General features: G+C 26.7%; 1 pseudogene; it reads right to left on the bottom strand.

Annotated features, from left to right (window-relative positions):
* Window positions 1-6423: 6423 nt before the first annotated feature.
* Window positions 6424-18270, bottom strand: part of LOC142325784 (activating signal cointegrator 1 complex subunit 3-like) — a 68502-nt pseudogene continuing 56655 nt past the window's right edge.

Below are 18270 nucleotides of genomic sequence, written 5' to 3'. Positions count from 1 at the left end.
GTTATAATTGAACATAATATGTAGTATATATAAAGTTTTAATAATTCTTATAATATATTTATATAAATTTCTTTTTTTTTTAATTGTGCATAATGTTATACACAAGTATAACATACTGATTAACTAAATTGTTTCTTTTATTGTTAAAAAAAAGTTTAAGTGAAAAACAATGGAAAAGCGAGTTCATAGTTCAGTAAAACTGCGGTTTAATTATTTATTCTAACAGTATTATGTGTCGCCCATTTATTCAGTTAGGGAGAATGGCAGCTGATAAAAGTTTTATAATGTATATTCAGTTATTTTTATTTTAATATTTTATGAACAATTATTTGAGCTTCATTTTTTTATCAATAATTTTTTTTTGACTGATTAATATATCATTATATGATTGAATTTTATTAAAACAGTGGTTATTGGTGAAAAAATTCATAACTTTTTTTTAACAAATTGTGATATTAAAAAGAAAAAAATTAAAGAGAGAGTTAGTTCATTGTAGGTGGGCCCAGGGATGTTGTAATAATTAATGATAAAAATTCTGCAATTTTATAAATAAGATGTGTACATCTGTGCATATACACATCTACATACATATATATATATATATATATATATATGTGTGTGTGTGTATTTTATTAATTAGGGAAGCATGTTTTTCTTAATGTAAAACAATTTTATACTGTTATTCAGGACAGTTTAAGTAAGTTGTATGCTCTTGATATTAATAATTTAATTATCTTTCTAATACATCTTAACAGTTCAGTTGTAGTAAGTCATATTATAAGGTAACTAACTTGTAAGTTTACATTCAGTTATTTATTTAACAACTAAATATATGAAGCTTTTCTTAAATAAGGTTTAGTTTTTTATTGTAGGTATGTTTTTAAAATACTAAGTGCTTTATTATTTTTTCTTTGAAGTTTTTATTTACTTCAAAATAAAATCTGCAAAAGTAATTTCTGCTTGTCAGAGATAATTATTTTTATAAAAATTATCCATAGAGTTATCAGTAAGAAATTAGGAGCATTCGTATGAAAATGCATTTCTGTCATCCAAAATATAAGTCTATCAGCTTCGTAAAATCTTAGGTTTTGATAACTTAGGCATGTTTTTGTTAACTTATTTAAAATTTACTTTTTTTTATAAACTAGGTGTTAGTCATATAAATAGTATTCAGAGTAACAATGACTATCACTCATTCATTATATATAGTGCATTACTAGTCGTGCAAATGTATGAACAGAAATACATAATTTTTTTTCTTCATTTTTGTTCTTGTAAAACATAAACCTTTTTTATTTACATAACCTTCAAGATAATACTATATAACAGCCTGCTAAGAAAATATATAATTCTTTTGGTTTTGCTACTTATTTTTTTGTTGTTAAAAGAAGCACCACTGGTAATTGTTTCTCAGTAAATGACCAAATGTGAAAAATGTATAAGATGAAATAGAATGGTCTGAATTAATTTTATAGCTGTATTTACTGAATGTTTCTTTATTGCCATGGGCTCAAGTTTTAAGGATAGTTTATGGATTAAGTTTTTATTAAATTTTTTTAATATAATTGTTCTACCAGATCAGGAATTTTTGTTACACAAAAGCAGCAAATGTCACTTCTATTTCAGTCAGGAGTTAAACAGTTACCATTATTTACTCTTAAATTCAGAATAATAATTGTGACAGTTGACAAAGAACATTGTATTAGCTGAATTTTCTTTTTCACCAATCTAAAGTTTTCGGTTTTTTAATTAATTTTTTTTGTGATAAGAGAATTTAATCAGGTTTGAAGGAAAAAGTATTAAAACTTTTCTTGTACTAAAGTTAGTGACGCATCACTCATCATTATTAGATTATAATGATCTTCATCTGTTTGTTTTAATATTAAATCTATGATGAAACGTCATTGAGACTAATTGTTAAAAGTAAATAGATTTTGTTTTTTGTATAGTAAATGAAGGTTTAAAAGAATATATAGACAGTTAAATAATTGAGTTAAGAATGTGACAAATTATTTGTGGTTATATTTTTGTAGTTAAATTTTTTAATTACTATTTTACAGTACAATGGTGCATTTTAAAAAATTTATGTTGTATTTTTTAAGTTAAATTTGTACATGGTTTTATTGTGTTATCTTTGTTTAAAGATTTTTTTTGTATGTTGTTATTATTGTTTTTATTTTATTTTTCATTTATTGGTCATAAATGATCTTTAAATTAGTTTTTTACAGTAATATTTGGTTTATAATTAGTGTTGAATATATGTTTGTATATTTTAAATAATTAATGTATTTACTTTTAATTATTCTGTTTCATGAGGCTTTTCTTTTTGTGGCTGCAATGAATATTAATTTAGATCAAAATATTTTTTCTCCATTTTAACCATTTATATTGTTATTTTATTATATCAATAAATTTATTCAAACATGCAATCCTTTTCCAAATAGGATTTTATTTTTGGCAGTGTTAAGTTAAATGACAATTTTTTTTAGTTTAACAAACCCAATAAAAAAGATGCTAACTTGTGATTTTTTTATTTCCACAGGTGTGTTGTATTAGTTTTCTTTCATTTTTTCTAAATGGTTTATTAATGCAATAGGGGTATTTTATCCTTATTTTCACATCTTTTAATCTCAAGCAACATAGGGTTCTAAATGTAAAATCTAACAGAATATTATTTTCAAATTTGTTGAGAGCTATTATATAACTATTATCAAAACAATAATTAATATTAATTCTCTTTTGTAAAAGTTAAAAGTGTCTTACAGATGTATCGATTTGATTATTCTGAAGCTCAGTCTGGTCAAGAATAATTATGATAATAGAACAGTTTTGTTCGTCATATTTTGCTAATAATAATTTTGAAGGAATATGAATTACCATTTTGCTAGTATATAAAAAATTATATCTCATTTATGACCTTTAAATAATGCATTTATTAGTAAAGTATTTGAAAAAATAATATTTATTTATACAATTAAGTAGTATATACTATTTTAAAGAGCATAATGTTTACATATATTAATTAAATATTGTTTTTTTTTTTGTAGAATTGATAATTTACAATATTCTATTTATTGTGTGTGTGTGTGCATGCGCACATGTGTATGTATGTACAGCAGATTGTCTGGCAATGCTGTTATATAGCAATAAATACTTTATTTTTTAAATTTATTTATTCTCTTTATGAAATTATGAAACACTAACATGATATTTACAGTTGGCATTTGTTATTGTTATTTTTTTATGTAATATTTTAAGTGCTTCCAACATTTACAAATATAAAAATTATAATAGCATTTCCATGCAATAAGTGTAAATAAAATCTTTATTATTATTTTTCATTTATTTGCAAATTGTCTTATCAATAATTGGTAAAGGGATATATTATTAAATTTTTGTTTTTAAAATAAAAGTAATGAAACATATAAATTTAAGTATAAAACAAATGGATTTATAATGTACAGTAAATATTATGTAATATTAATATAAATATTTTATTTTTTTATGCGTGGATATTGACATTCAATATTGTGTACAGAAATTGTAATTTTATTATTGTGTATTCATATTATGTAATTAAAATGAAAATCTGTCTTTTCAGTAGGAGCAATTCTCGTTTGATTAATGATCTTTGGAGATAAGATTGATATTTTTTTAAAAATTAATTTGTGTCACAAATTTATCTTTAATGAATAATGAAATGTAATAATAGACTAGTAGATTTTATCATAAACTTAGAAAGTTTTATTTCTCTGTATGCATGTGTATATAAATCTGACATGAAGAAAATTTAAGTTCTGGGTTTTTGGTTAGAAGCATTATTATAACCCACTAATTACTGTTAAAAAAGAAAAATGTTATTAGCATTTGTCTGAATTTTAATAATGCATTATTTAATAATATTATTTCAATATACATATCTTGTGTAAATTTGTGTTAAAAAGCAAGATTTGCTCTAATTAATGAATAATCAGAATATTTATTTATTCTTACATTTAAATTGCTGAGAAAGTACTTCTAAATAATGATATTTCAAGAAATAAGTAAATAGATATGGATAGAAATTATTTGTTTAATTTATATATTTCCTATCTAGTACATATAAATACTGTCAATTTTTCCTGATAGTTCACTGTGCTTTTTTAAATATAATGAATTGTAAAATTAGGTAGTTTATAATATTATATTTTTGCTACATAGGACCTCCAGATGAAAGGCCGAGATGCTACCACTTGTGCTATGAAGGCTGGCATGTGTCATTTAACTAGAAGCAATGTTTCATAGAAACAAGAAGGATTATTATAGGCTGTTATGTAAGATTAGCATAGCCAATGTAGCTGCATAACAATTCTGTAAGATTTCTGAGCAAAAAAGATTGGTGTTTATTAACATATTTTTAAAAAAAGTGGAGGTAGGATTTCCTGCAATACAGATGTATAGATAATTATACACATTGTTGGCACTTCATAGACAGAATGACTATGCTGCTTGAAGTAAAGTCTAGTTAACTATCAGGACTTATATGTATCATATATTCATGAAAAATGTAGCAAATAATTTATTGCATTGTTACATAATATTGTCGTTTTGTTAAATACATAATATAGTAAATTAAATTACAGATCCTTCTTATTAAAAATAAACTCATTCAGTTTGTTTATTAATATTTAAAATTATTTAATGCGCCATACAAGTAATTGTGTATTATTTATTATGAAATAAACTGATAAAAAAATAATTATAATAATACAATTAGATGTATAGCTTTAAAAATTATATTTTTTTAAATAAAATTAAAAAAGTTAATAGAAAAAGGGAAACAAATATTTTTTTGTGCCTTGTAATTAATGAAATAATAAAAAATTATCTCTTGTATGAAAGTATTTTTTAATTAACATTATAATTCTCAATTAAAACAAATTTTATTTTTACAAAACTGATTGTGCTTAATGTATATTATAAAAACTCAAAAGATATTTAATATTTTATTAAAAAGTCATTTGATATTAATTCTTTGAAAATTATTAATGTTTATTCTATTATTTGCTATATTATTTTAATAAAAAAAAAGAATTATTAAAGATTTAGATGGTAGTAATTGCTTGAAAATATGATATCTTGTATTGTAGGTACATTTAACTTGTTGAAATGTAAGATAAATTTGTGATCATCAATTCTTTCTCTTTCTCTATGTATATAGTCGAAGTAAGCTTTTTTTTGTTTACAGGTATGGCAGATTCATCATTAATAATGTGTAGATATATATAGTAGTAAATTTTATATGCAGTTTTATATAAAACTGTAATAGCTACAGCTTAATTGAATTTTGTATAATTTTCACATAAACCATCATAATTAATTTTTTTTTAAATTATGTATTGATAAATGTTCTGTTTGACTGAAATGGAACTGATTTGGAAATTGATTTGAGATGGAACAGAAATGAAACTATTTGACTTCATTCGTTTACAATATATTGATGCAGCAGAACAACTCCATAGTCAAAACTTATTATAGCATTTAGTCAAGGCCCTCTTTATTTCCCTTTTTGACGTCATGTCTTTATCTGGCCTTCTTCATGCTTATTTGTTATTAATGGTTGTACTTATCTTTTAATTCTTATTTATTACCTGTTTTCAGTAAATTGAAGTTCTTGAGAAGGACATCTGCTTTATTGTTAATCTGTTCATTGTTTAAAGTGAATTAATTTCATTAACATATTAATTGGGATATATTCTTTTATTAATTAATTATCTGTGTTGATAATTTAGAATTTTGTTTTTTATTTTAAAGAAGCTTAACTTTTATAGCCTTAACTTTATAACCAATTTTATATTTACTAAAGAACTGTTTAATTGGGTAAATTTACTCACAGTGTTAATTTCTTTTTTATATGTAGGTTTCTTTAATGGTAATTTATTATGTAGTCTCTATCTATCATCTATCTAAAAGTTTTTTTAAAAATATTCAGGATAATTTCTTTTTATTGTTAGGTCTGAAATTTCATCTGAAAAGATGAAATTATTAATTTTTTAAAGCTATCAATAAAAGAAATAATCTAGATTTTGAATTTCAAAACTCTTTTATTTTCATCGTATATTTAATGTTATGGTAAAATTTGTTCATTTCTTACACAATTATTTTTCAGTATTTCTTTTTTTGATAACAAATTTAATTAAAAGTGGATGTACTTTTCAAGTACTATACTGAACTGAAAATTTACAGAAAATAAGTAAAATTAAAAGATAAGTACAACCATTAATAACAAACAAAAATAAAAAAGTGTACAATAAGTTTTGATAATGGGTTTCAAATATTCAAATACTTCTACAATAAATGAATGAAGAAGCTAAGAAAAGTAAAAAGCAGCACCCAATAAACTGTACCTCATGTTCACTTAATAAAAAAAAAAACAAAAAAACACTCTTTCTTATTTATTTTTATTTCCTATAAAAAATATTGTTTTACCTTTTATTATAATAATTAAATCGTATAATTAAATAACATATTTACAAAACTTTATGTACATTATCTATACAAAATATTATTTAATACATATCAACAGTTTTTGCTGCAATTGGTGGCAGTATGTCCATCTTAATGTTGTACTGTTGATCTAGTCCCAGGTATGTATCTAACATAATGTATAGTGTAAGTACATGACGGCCTAAAACAAAAAGAAATTGTCATTACTCAGTTTATATACAAAAAAATTTAATTTACCTATATCAAAAATGTCAATTACAAGTACTTTCATTTTAATACTTCAAGGTTATTGCATTAGTATGTGTCTCAAATAAGAATATCCTAATTTTTTGAGATTATGGCATTTATTTAAATGTTGTTCACTATCTAATTGTGTTTAATGCAAGTTAACGATTCTACTGAGAGTTTTACAGTTAGATGAATAAATATTCAATGATATCGATTACTGAAATGAGCTGGATCCAATTAAACATACAGCCTACAATTCAACAAATGATTATAATAACCACTGTAGATGTAAACAGGATTTTCAGAAAATATATATGAACAACCACATAAAACTGCCAAAAGTGAAAATTAAAGAAACATTCACAACAAAATATGGTGACACATTCTCGTCCATATCTTTTTATTTATGACGACATATATTTATCAGTATCATGAACCGACAAGCAAAAATGCAAATGCTTTTCAATTTATTACAGACTGGAGATTTGTAAGCTGAGGTTACATCACTAAATTATTTGATAAAACCAAAATTTAAAATATCTTTCATCCCCTGTAACATAAATTACAATGAAATGAGAAAAAAAAAGTAAAATACCTGTTGCTGCTGGAGTTGTAAATAGAAGCTGTTGTGTAACAGGCATTACTCTTTTCAATGCAAGCAATTCTTGAGTTTCAATACTGCCAAGTACTAGGAACCAACCAGGTTCTACTGCTTTAGAAAATTTAGGTGCATGTCCTTTTCTCTCTCTAGAAATAATTTCAATAGATATACAAGTTTAGAAAAAATAAATAACTAGCTTTGTTTTAAATATGATATGCTTAATAAAATAAGCGCTCTAATAAATTATTATAAACCTGAATGTACATATAGTGAAAAACTGGCAAGTTTTGTGTTGAAAGATACATTTTTTATGCAGCAGACATTATAAGTTTACATATAATTAATCTACAAAATTAATGAATCTTTACCATGAATTGATTAACAATTAATTAGTAATTATTCATTCACATTTTTAAAGAAAGGTTTCTAATATAAATAATTATCACTACGGATAATTTTGTTTTCAACAGCAAGTTGCGTGTGGCTGAATAGAATATATCACACAGTATTTTTAATTACTGCAGCAATATTCTGTCATTACCAAAACAAACAACTTAATTAAAAAGGTATATGTACAGGACTAATCATCACAGTATACGATGATATTGGGGGATGATTGTATAATGTCATGATTTAACCTCAAACTTCTATTAATAAGATCATTTTATCTTATCTAGTGGTCATTGGTAACCGGATAATCATGAACTCGCTTCATAATAATGTTTAGATGGTTTCAATATTTTATGCACTTTGAATTTTTAAACTAACCAAAAACAGCAGCACTTTTTCCATACTACATATTCCTGCACAGTTAACAGAGATGGCACAGGGTTAGACTTGTCTCCTCAAGTATGAGGAAACAATACTAATAAAGGAAAAAAAAATACAATTGACATAACTGTAATAACAGTATGTATGTCAAAACTCTTAAAATCAACTTGTACTGCTTTAAGTTTTAGATATGGAAAAGTGTCTTTTCTGTATAGTTATAATTACAGACAACTGAATTAGGTAAACATTATTAATGTGGACTCTCTTAGTAACTCGCTAGTTTTATTAATTAGTATAGAGGTAAATCTTTAAATGCTTGTGAAAAATTTATTTTACCTAGTTTGATTTAACCTAATCATTTTAATGCAAAGTGTATATTCTTGATCAGCATGAAGAACAGTAGGAGGTCCTTTATCATTTCTGCTAATTTTTCTGTCTTTATCTTCTTCTTCACCTTCCCAACAGCCACGAACAAAAAACTCTAATTTTAGATCAGGTAGTTCTCTTATCACTTTATATATCTAAAAACAAAACAAAAGAATTGATGTAATATATATAAGAGATATAGTAATAAATTAAAATGTAATGATGCATATAAAAAAATGTGTGATGTCTTATATTTTAGGCGAAAATCAAAAAAACGATTATAGAATTTCTTTAAGATAGAATATTTTCAATTGAATTAATTAAAAACATTGTACATAGAAATCCTAAATCTCAGAATATTTTAAAAATATGTGGGCTTATTCAATTCAAATCAATAACGTTAGAAAAAAGTTTTTTCTTCGCTGAAATAGTTTAATATCTTTTTCTTAGATATTATAATAATGCAGTAAAAACTGAGAAAATACAGAAATTAAACGTATAGGATGGTTTAAAAATAAAACAAAATTGGGTAGTTTACAAACAAATATATATTTTTCTTAAGTCAATACTTATGACCCACATTCCTCTACACCAATATATTGTATTTTTTATAATCAAAAATCAATTTGAACAACCCAAGTACAGAATTATAAATCAAATGAAGTGACTTTTTTTTTCTTTATTCCAATAGCACTTTCACACGATCCTGCATCAAACTAGATTTTTAGAACACATTAGAAATTATAAAAACGGTAAACTGGGTTTATGTAATGTTACCTTATTGATAAAAAATATTCTGTATCTGATATTCAGAAAATCAAGAAATTTAATTTAAATAATATAATTAATAATAAAATTAAATAATAAAATTAATAAAATTATAATTAATAATAATATAATTGACTATATTATAATTTGAATAGAATATCTTTCTTAAATGAATAAATAATTACATACTGGAAAAAATTATAAAAAAAAGCATCAAAAGTATAATTTTTACATAACAAGGAAGACTATAGAATTGTTGGCATTAGAGAGTTAACAATTATTTCATTATCTATCAACTGCATATTCTCTTATCACATTCAAGTAATAAAAAGTATAGTTGATGATTTTACATTTGGTTTGAATAATGTGTGGTAGGTATAGTCTTTTGTTTAACGCTCTCGTTTTTGTTTAATACAGAGCATTAAACAAAAACAAGATTATACTGAGAGTGCTCTAATTCTTGCCACACTGTACACAGTCAACTTTTAATTTTTGTACAATTAGTGTTTTCTACAGAATTTTTTAATTTTTATAGATTTGACCACATTTTTAGAATTACATGTGTACTGCCAATTATTTAGAAATTACAAGATTTTTCTAAGTATTTATCTTTCATCTGTGTGAAAAACACATGAGCAGATGTCAGTATGCCTTTGCCACAATTATAATTTGTTATTATACTTATATTACAGATCTAGTGATCTGTAGTTAACATGTACAACAAATCTATTTATCAAATTTACAAGAAATAGCAGTAACATTAAAAATACAATAGTATCTTATCAACACTACATTTAACATAATTAGTTCTAATTATGTTTTTGTCACAAACATTAAAGAATAAAATAAGCAGAATCATTTAAGTGGCTCAGAAAATAAAATTAATATTATTTACCAGAACAACAGCAATTCCCTGATTATCAAACTGTGGTCGACCAGCATGGCCCATCATTTGCAATATATCAGTAATGGGCATGTCCACATATCTTTTGACTTTACCATCATAATATTCAGTCCCTTTAACAACGACAACATGTGCTGGAAAATTAACACCCTAAGCTAATGTAGCAGTTGCAATTAATACCTGTGAAAAATTAGTTATGAGCATGTAAACTTTACATAGCAAGATGATGCTATACAGAACAATACATTATATAACTGTAACAAAAGTATAAATAAAATTAGCACTAGTTTATAAGTGCAGCATAATAGTAGACTTCAATTTAAAAGAAAATAAAGATGTAATTTCCTATGCCCAGACTAAAGTTATTATTGAAGTTTATACTATATTATCTATCATATTCATCAAAAAATTACAATTATTTCATTATCTATCAACTTCACAATCGCTTAACATACTCAGATAAAAAAAAATTGCAGTTTCTATGATGATTTTACATTTCGTTCGAATAATGTAAGGTACGTAATGTCTAGTTTTTGTTTAATGCTCTAGATTCTTACTAAGGCTTCGTACCATACAGTACAACAATCAACTTTTAATTTTTGTATAATTAGTGTTTTCTACATAATTTTTTAATATTTATAGATTTGACCACATTCTGATTTGTATAAGTATTTGCCTTTCATCTGAATGAAAAAACTGAATGAACTTGAACTGAATGAAAAATTTCATCTGGATGAAGTTATGAGGAGAAATGGAATATTCCACAGAAGATAAGTAAAAGGAGCAGAGAAGAAAAGGAATATTCCGTGGAAGACAAGGAAAAAGAGTGGTACAGCAGGGATAGATGATGATAAGGATGATTCTTGTTTATAACGTAGACCCAAGAGCCTAGAGTTGATTGAATAAGTTATGTTCATATATAAATACATTAATGCTATATATAAATTTAAGTCTGTAAAATATAAAATTATACTTATACTAGAATAAACATACCTATAATGGATTTACTTAACCTAATGTTAACAGATCTCACTATATAACATTACTAATATAAACAAAATATCATTTTCAAGTAAAATCAAAATGATTGATAGTGTTTGAGAAGAGGGCACTCCCTCAAGAGAAATTAAAGGTGAGGTATGGAGGATAGAAAGGAAGAGAGATGATATAAAGACCAAAATATTACCGCTAAAATCAGAACTTGCATTTACACTAAACTGGGCACATCATAAAAAGAGAAATTTCCAGAGATTAAAGATCTATGGAGAGGAAGAATCTCAGGATATTCAGAGCACAAAAGGACATAGCTGCAGAAGATGGTTAAAAGACAAATTGCCTAACAAGTCCAAGAAAAATCCTAGTGTGCTTAGTTTCTCTGCTACAGTAGTAAATAAATACAATTAATATCAACCAAAAATGGTCAATGTCAACCATAGTTAATAAACTGAATTAATTAATAACCTGAATCTTTTGATTAACAAATAATTCTTCAACAGTTCTTCTATCTCTTTCTTGTAACCCAGCGTGATGCATACCAATACCAAATGCTAATGTCAGTTTCAGATTTGGATCTTTAACAGATCCAACAATTTGTTCCATTTCCTGAAAATAAGAATAATAATAATACAAAAAGATTTGCTATTACAAATTAAGAAATGACAAACAAAGTATTATAATGATAGTACTGGTGACTTAAGAAAAATTATATCTGTAGAAAGATAATGTTCTTTAAAAGAAATTAAACTTGCATTTTAATAAGTTAAAATATTAAAAATTAACACAATTTAAGCTGATGTTACTGACGGCAGTATTTTTCCAGTAAGGCAGATAAGATATTTAGAATATAATTGAAAGATAAATTGGAATTCCACCTGTTCATTAGTAAATCAGTGTTTGAGTGCATTAAAATGTCGTATGTTTTCATGAACATATAATTTAAAACCAAAAATAAATACAAAAAATACCCCATCTTAGCACACTTAAACATTACATAACAAATAAATATACCAAATACAAAATCCCTACTGAAAATATTCATGTTATATCTTTTTATAATTTCTGTTTAATTTTCAATTAATATTTTTTTACATTACTATTTATTCTTTTTAGTGGATTTGAATCCAAGACTGTTAAGAGATGCCACCATTTAATCACAGATGTTGATCATTTTTCATTTCATTAAGACTGTCATTCATACAAAAAGTTCACATAAAAATTGAGTTTCATGGTCATTCATTCATTCATTCATTCATTGATTCATGAAATTGTTTTGCTATAATTAAATTAGGAAATAATACTTTAAAAATTAATGTAATTACATAAATGTATTCGCAATTTATTTCTTTATACTTCATTAAAATGTGCTTATATATTTTCCAGAGCCATGTTTTGAGTTTCATGTTTATGATACGTGATTACATGATTCCAATTTTTTTGAAAAAATATATATCAGGGGTGAGTGAAATGTAAGGCACTGTCGCTCATAACTCACAAATGGAGAGACAGATAAATGAAACAAATATAGCATAAAAGTGCATTTTATTTGCTACAAAAACTTACATTTGTTTTTCCACTTAATCACAATTTACAGATATACATACCGACCTCCACAATGTATCAGTTTTCTTATTCAGTCAATAAAGAATGCTGGTGGTCCTTCCTTCATTCATGATCTCACTATGTCTTTCAGTTCATCATCCATGGCAAAATTAATACCTTTAATAGCCTCTTTAACCACAGAAAGAAGATCGCAGAGTGCCAAATCATATGGTATAGAGGGTGTAGAATAAATTCAAATTTCAACTTCACAATAACCTTGGTGGTTGCATGCAATATGTATGGCTGAGCATTATCATGTTCCAGAATTATCAGCACCATGGATTGTTGAACATGACACACACACACACACATCTAAGGTATTTTGACTCTATGAGTCACACAGAATTTAGTCTACCCAGTTTTCACAAGAAAATATTAATATTTTAACACAGATTAATAATTATTAAATTTTTAGGTATATTTGTGACAGTTGATGAGACTTGGGTTCATCATTACACTCCCAAGACAAAACAGCAGTAAAAAAAATGGGTTAGAAAAGGTCAACCTGCTCCAAAAAAAGCGAAAATGACTTTTTTCATGAAAAAGTTATGGCAACTGTTTTTTTGGATTTTTTGGGAACTTTCATTGATTATCTAAAGATGAGTAAAACAATAAGTGGCAAATAATATTATGCAAACCAATTGCAGCATCTCAACGATGAAATATCCAGATCACACTTGTCATTATAATGGCAAGAATCAACGAATTATGGTTCAAATTCCTCCAACACCCTTTATATTCACCTGATCTGTCTTCCAGTGATTAACACCTGATTCCTAACTTTAAAAAATGGCTTAGAAGGAAGAGATTTTCAACTAATATGTAATACTTTTCCAAAATATCTAGATTTTTATTATTATTACTTTTTATATCTCCTTTCTTAATTTCCAATATTTCTAAATTAGTATTAATATCTGAAATAGAATGTTTATTATTAATGAGGTGATCAGCAACATTAGAGAAACCCAACTTTTTATTTTTATAATGCCTAAAATGTTTAAAAAAATCTGGCTTTAAAAGATCTATTGGTTTTACCTACGTAAATATTCTTGCAATCATTACACTTTATCTTATAAACCCCACATAAATTGTATAAATTACATGAATCAGTATTATTATTATTATTATTGCTTTTTAAGTAATTTATTATGTGGTTGCTTGTTTTATATGCAGGTTTAAATTTATTATTATGGTAAACTTTAGTTATATTTTCAACAACGCTATCTGAGTATGAATATTTTAAGTAAACATTTTCAACCTTCTGTGAGTTATTTATTGGTTTTTAAAGTTATTGTACTATTAAGTTTTGACATTGTTTTTTTTTATATATTATCAATTAACAAATCACTGTATCTATTAAGAATTGTAATACGTTTTGTTTTATAGTATTTATTTCCATGTTTAATTTATTTTTATTATTTTGTGTATAATGGATTGCTCTATTAATCATATTTGTATGTATGTTAATTTTGTGAGCCCAAGGCTGATCTGATCTTCTATGAACTGTGAATTTATCGGTTATAGGTTTCCTGTATACTGAAGTTACAGTTTAATTATTATTAATTTCAATACTTTTTTTTTTTTTTGTCTTCAGTCATTTGACTGGTTTGATGCAGCTCTACAAGATTCCCTATCTAGTGCTAGTCGTTTCATTTCAGTATACCCTCTACAACCTACATCCCCAACAATTTGTTTTACATACTCCAAACATGGCCTGCCTACACAATTTTTCCCTTCTACCTGTCCTTCCAATATTAAAGCGACTATTCCAGGATGCCTTAGTATGTGGCCTGTAAGTCTGTCTCTTCTTTTAACTATATTTTTCCAAATGCTTCTTTCTTCATCTATTTGCCGCAATACCTCTTCATTTGTCACTTTATCCACCCATCTGATTTTTAACATTCTCCTATAGCACCACATTTCAAAAGCTTCTAATCTTTTCTTCTCACATACTCCGATTGTCCAAGTTTCACTTCCATATAAAGCGACACTCCAAACATACACTTTCAAAAATCTTTTCCTGACATTTAAATTCATTTTTGATGTAAACAAATTATATTTCTTACTGAAAGCTCGTTTAGCTTGTGCTATTCGGCATTTTATATCGCTCCTGCTTCGTCCATCTTTAGTAATTTTACTTCCCAAATAACAAAATTCTTCTACCTCCATAATCTTTTCTCCTCCTATTTTCACAATCAGTGGTCCATCTTTGTTATTTCTACTACATTTCATTACTTTTGTTTTGTTCTTGTTTATTTTCACGCGATAGTTTTTGCGTAGGACTTCATCTATGCCGTTCATTGTTTCTTCTAAATCCTTTTTACTCTCGGCTAGAATTACTATATCATCAGCAAATCGTAGCATCTTTATCTTTTTACCTTGTACTGTTACTCCGAATCTAAATTGTTCTTTAACATCATTAACTGCTAGTTCCATGTAAAGATTAAAAAGTAACGGAGATAGGGAACATCCTTGTCGGACTCCCTTTCTTACTAGGGCTTCTTTCTTATGTTCTTCAATTGTTATTGTTGCTGTTTGGTTCCTGTACATGTTAGCAATTGTTCTTCTATCTCTGTATTTGAACCCTAATTTTTTTAAAATGCTGAACATTTTATTCCAGTCTACGTTATTGAAAGCCTTTTCTATGTCTATAAACGCCAAGTATGTTGGTTTGTTTTTCTTTAATCTTCCTTCTACTATTAATCTGAGGCCTAAAATTGCTTTCCTTGTCCCTATACTTTTCCTGAAACCAAATTGGTCTTCTCCTAACACTTCTTCCACTCTCCTCTCAATTCTTCTGTATAAAATTCTAGTTAAGATTTTTGATGCATGACTAGTTAAACTAATTGTTCTGTATTCACCCACTATATTTCCTTCATTGCCTTCTCCAATGCTTGCATTCCAATCTCCAACTATTATTAAATGTTCATCTCCTTTTACGTGTTTAATTGCTTCATCAATCTCTTCGTATACACACTCTACCTCATCATCATCATGGGCGCTTGTAGGCATATAGACGTTAACAATCGTTGTCGATTTAGGTTTTGATTTTATCCTTATTACAATGATTCTATTGCTATGCGTTTTGAAATACTCCACTCTCCTCCCTATCTTCTTGTTCATCACGAAACCTACTCCTGCCAGCCCATTATTTGGCGCTGAGTTAATTACTCTAAAATCACCTGACCAAAAGTCGCCTTCCTCTTCCCACCGAACCTCACTAATTCCTACTATATCCACATTTGTCCTACCCATTTCTCTTTTTAAATTTTCTAGCCTACCAACCTTTTTTAAGCTTCTAACATTCCACGCTCCGACTCGTAGAATGTTATTTTTTAATTTTCTGGTGACCCCTTCCTTAGTAGTCCCCACCCGGAGATCCGAACGGGGGACTATTTTACCTCCAGAATATTTTACCAAGGAAGGCGCCTCCATTATTGCTATGTGAAAATGCAGAGAGCCACATTTTCTTGGAAAAAAAGCAGCTGTAGTTTTCCATTGCTTTCAGCTGCGCAGTACTCAGAGGACTGAGTGATGTTGATACGGCCGTTTAAGTCGTCCTGACTCACGCCCCTAACAACTACTGAAAGAGCTGCTGCCCTCTTTCAGGAATCATTCCTTAGTCTGGCTCTCAATAGATACCTCTCCGATATGTTGCACCTTCGGTCCAGCTACTCTGTATCCCTGAGCACTCAAGCCCCCTCACCAACGGCAAGGTCTCATGATTCATAGAGGAGGTAATTTCAATACTAACATCTAGAAAATTTATTTCTAAAGGAAATTTTAAATTGTTATATATGAATTAAGCTTATTTATAATTATGAAGTGTTCATTATATATAACCGTATTAAACACAAAACATCAACATGAAGAGTCCATAATAAAACATTACGTGTATGAATAATGCCATAAACTAATTTATTCTCAAAATCTTGTAAGTAAATTTCAGACATGATAGCTGACAAAGGAAATACCGTAGGCAAGGTATTTTCCTGTGCAAAACACTTATCATTAAATCTGTCGGTAAGTAATTTTGTTGGCATATATTCCTTATAATAGCGATGATGTTATCAATAAATTTAAGTCTTCATGATTATTTATTAGTTTATTTTTTATTATATGAATTGTTTTTTCAATAGGTATGTTAGGATACTTAATTTGATCATAACTTACCATCCTAGTATTTTTTTCCCGAATGAGACCTTTGATTGATTTTACATCTGCTCCATCTTATATTATTTTCAAAATAATAGATAACATTCTTAGGATAAAAATGAATTTACATTATCATTATAATATAAAACATGGGTATGAACAGAAGGAAATTATAATTCAAGAGTTTTGTTTTAATTAGACTTCCAAATGTATTTTAAAATTAGTGGTAATTTTTTTAACAAATATATGATCAAAACGTTACAAATCATGCATATACATTGTGGGTAATGAAATTTCCTTTACTGGAAAAATAAATGATTTTATCATTTTCTGAAAAATAAAACTGGCACCTTTTGAAAGCTAGAAAGGAAGACCCCCCCAAACAACTTTATATTTTTTTAAAGCATTTTACATATAAGTCATTCATTCATTCATGCACATAATTAGAAAACTTCCATCTTTTCATTCACAGGACTTTAATTTATATAAAAGGAGTCCATATCTATTTTTAGTGCTTGAGCTACCTAATTTATCTTGTAACTTTAAAAACATTATATTTTTAAAATAGAAGATAAGATAATTAATGGTATACAAAACTGTATGTTCTATTTCCCCTCACAAACATGTCATTTTTAATCAAAATTACCAAATAAAAAAAAGTTAAACTGTATTTAGAGATATAAAATTACCTGTTCATTTGTATGTAACCACTGTTTTGGTTCTTCTTCACCAGCAAGGAATGCAATTAGATCTAGGACTGTTAATCGTGTTTGACGACGAGACGACACAAATATTAAAACTGGCTGTGCAGGAGAATGCTGCCGTATTGCCTGAAAAGTAGGTCTATTCATAGTTGCCATACGCGGACAATAATGTTTACCGGGAAATCCAGATATATGAACTTCAAGTGGTACTGGACGAACAGATGGTCTGAAGTTATATAATCCCATCTACAAACAAAATAAAACATACACACACAATCTTCATACTAACTAAATAAACATCAATGTACACTAAAATAGATTTTAGCTTTATGGTATTACATGTAATATTTTGAAATCCAAAACAGAAAACAAAAAAAGGAAAAGAAAAATTAAACTAGATGGAAAGTCTGGTAAAGTAGAGTTCTGGACTACAATAATTAGTTAATTTAAAAATTAAATAGCATCTACTGTTTGATTAAAAGATATAATGGCATATACGAAACAAAAAACATTTACTTAAAGTTAGTTTCTGCAATAAATGTTAAATTTAAAGGAGCTTTACAAAACAAAGAATAAAAGCTATTTAATAAAATAATTATAAAGTCTCATGTCTCCTGTGTGGAAAAATATTTACACCAGTTGTTATGTACAAAAAAGATTAAGGGAAGAAAATAGCCGTTACTCTTTAA

The sequence above is a fragment of the Lycorma delicatula genome, chromosome 5 (assembly GCF_047948215.1).
Source record: "Lycorma delicatula isolate Av1 chromosome 5, ASM4794821v1, whole genome shotgun sequence".
NCBI lineage: Eukaryota > Metazoa > Arthropoda > Insecta > Hemiptera > Fulgoridae > Lycorma > Lycorma delicatula.
The sequence above is the reverse complement of the archived record's forward strand: the minus strand, read 5'-3'. Positions and strand labels throughout refer to the sequence as shown.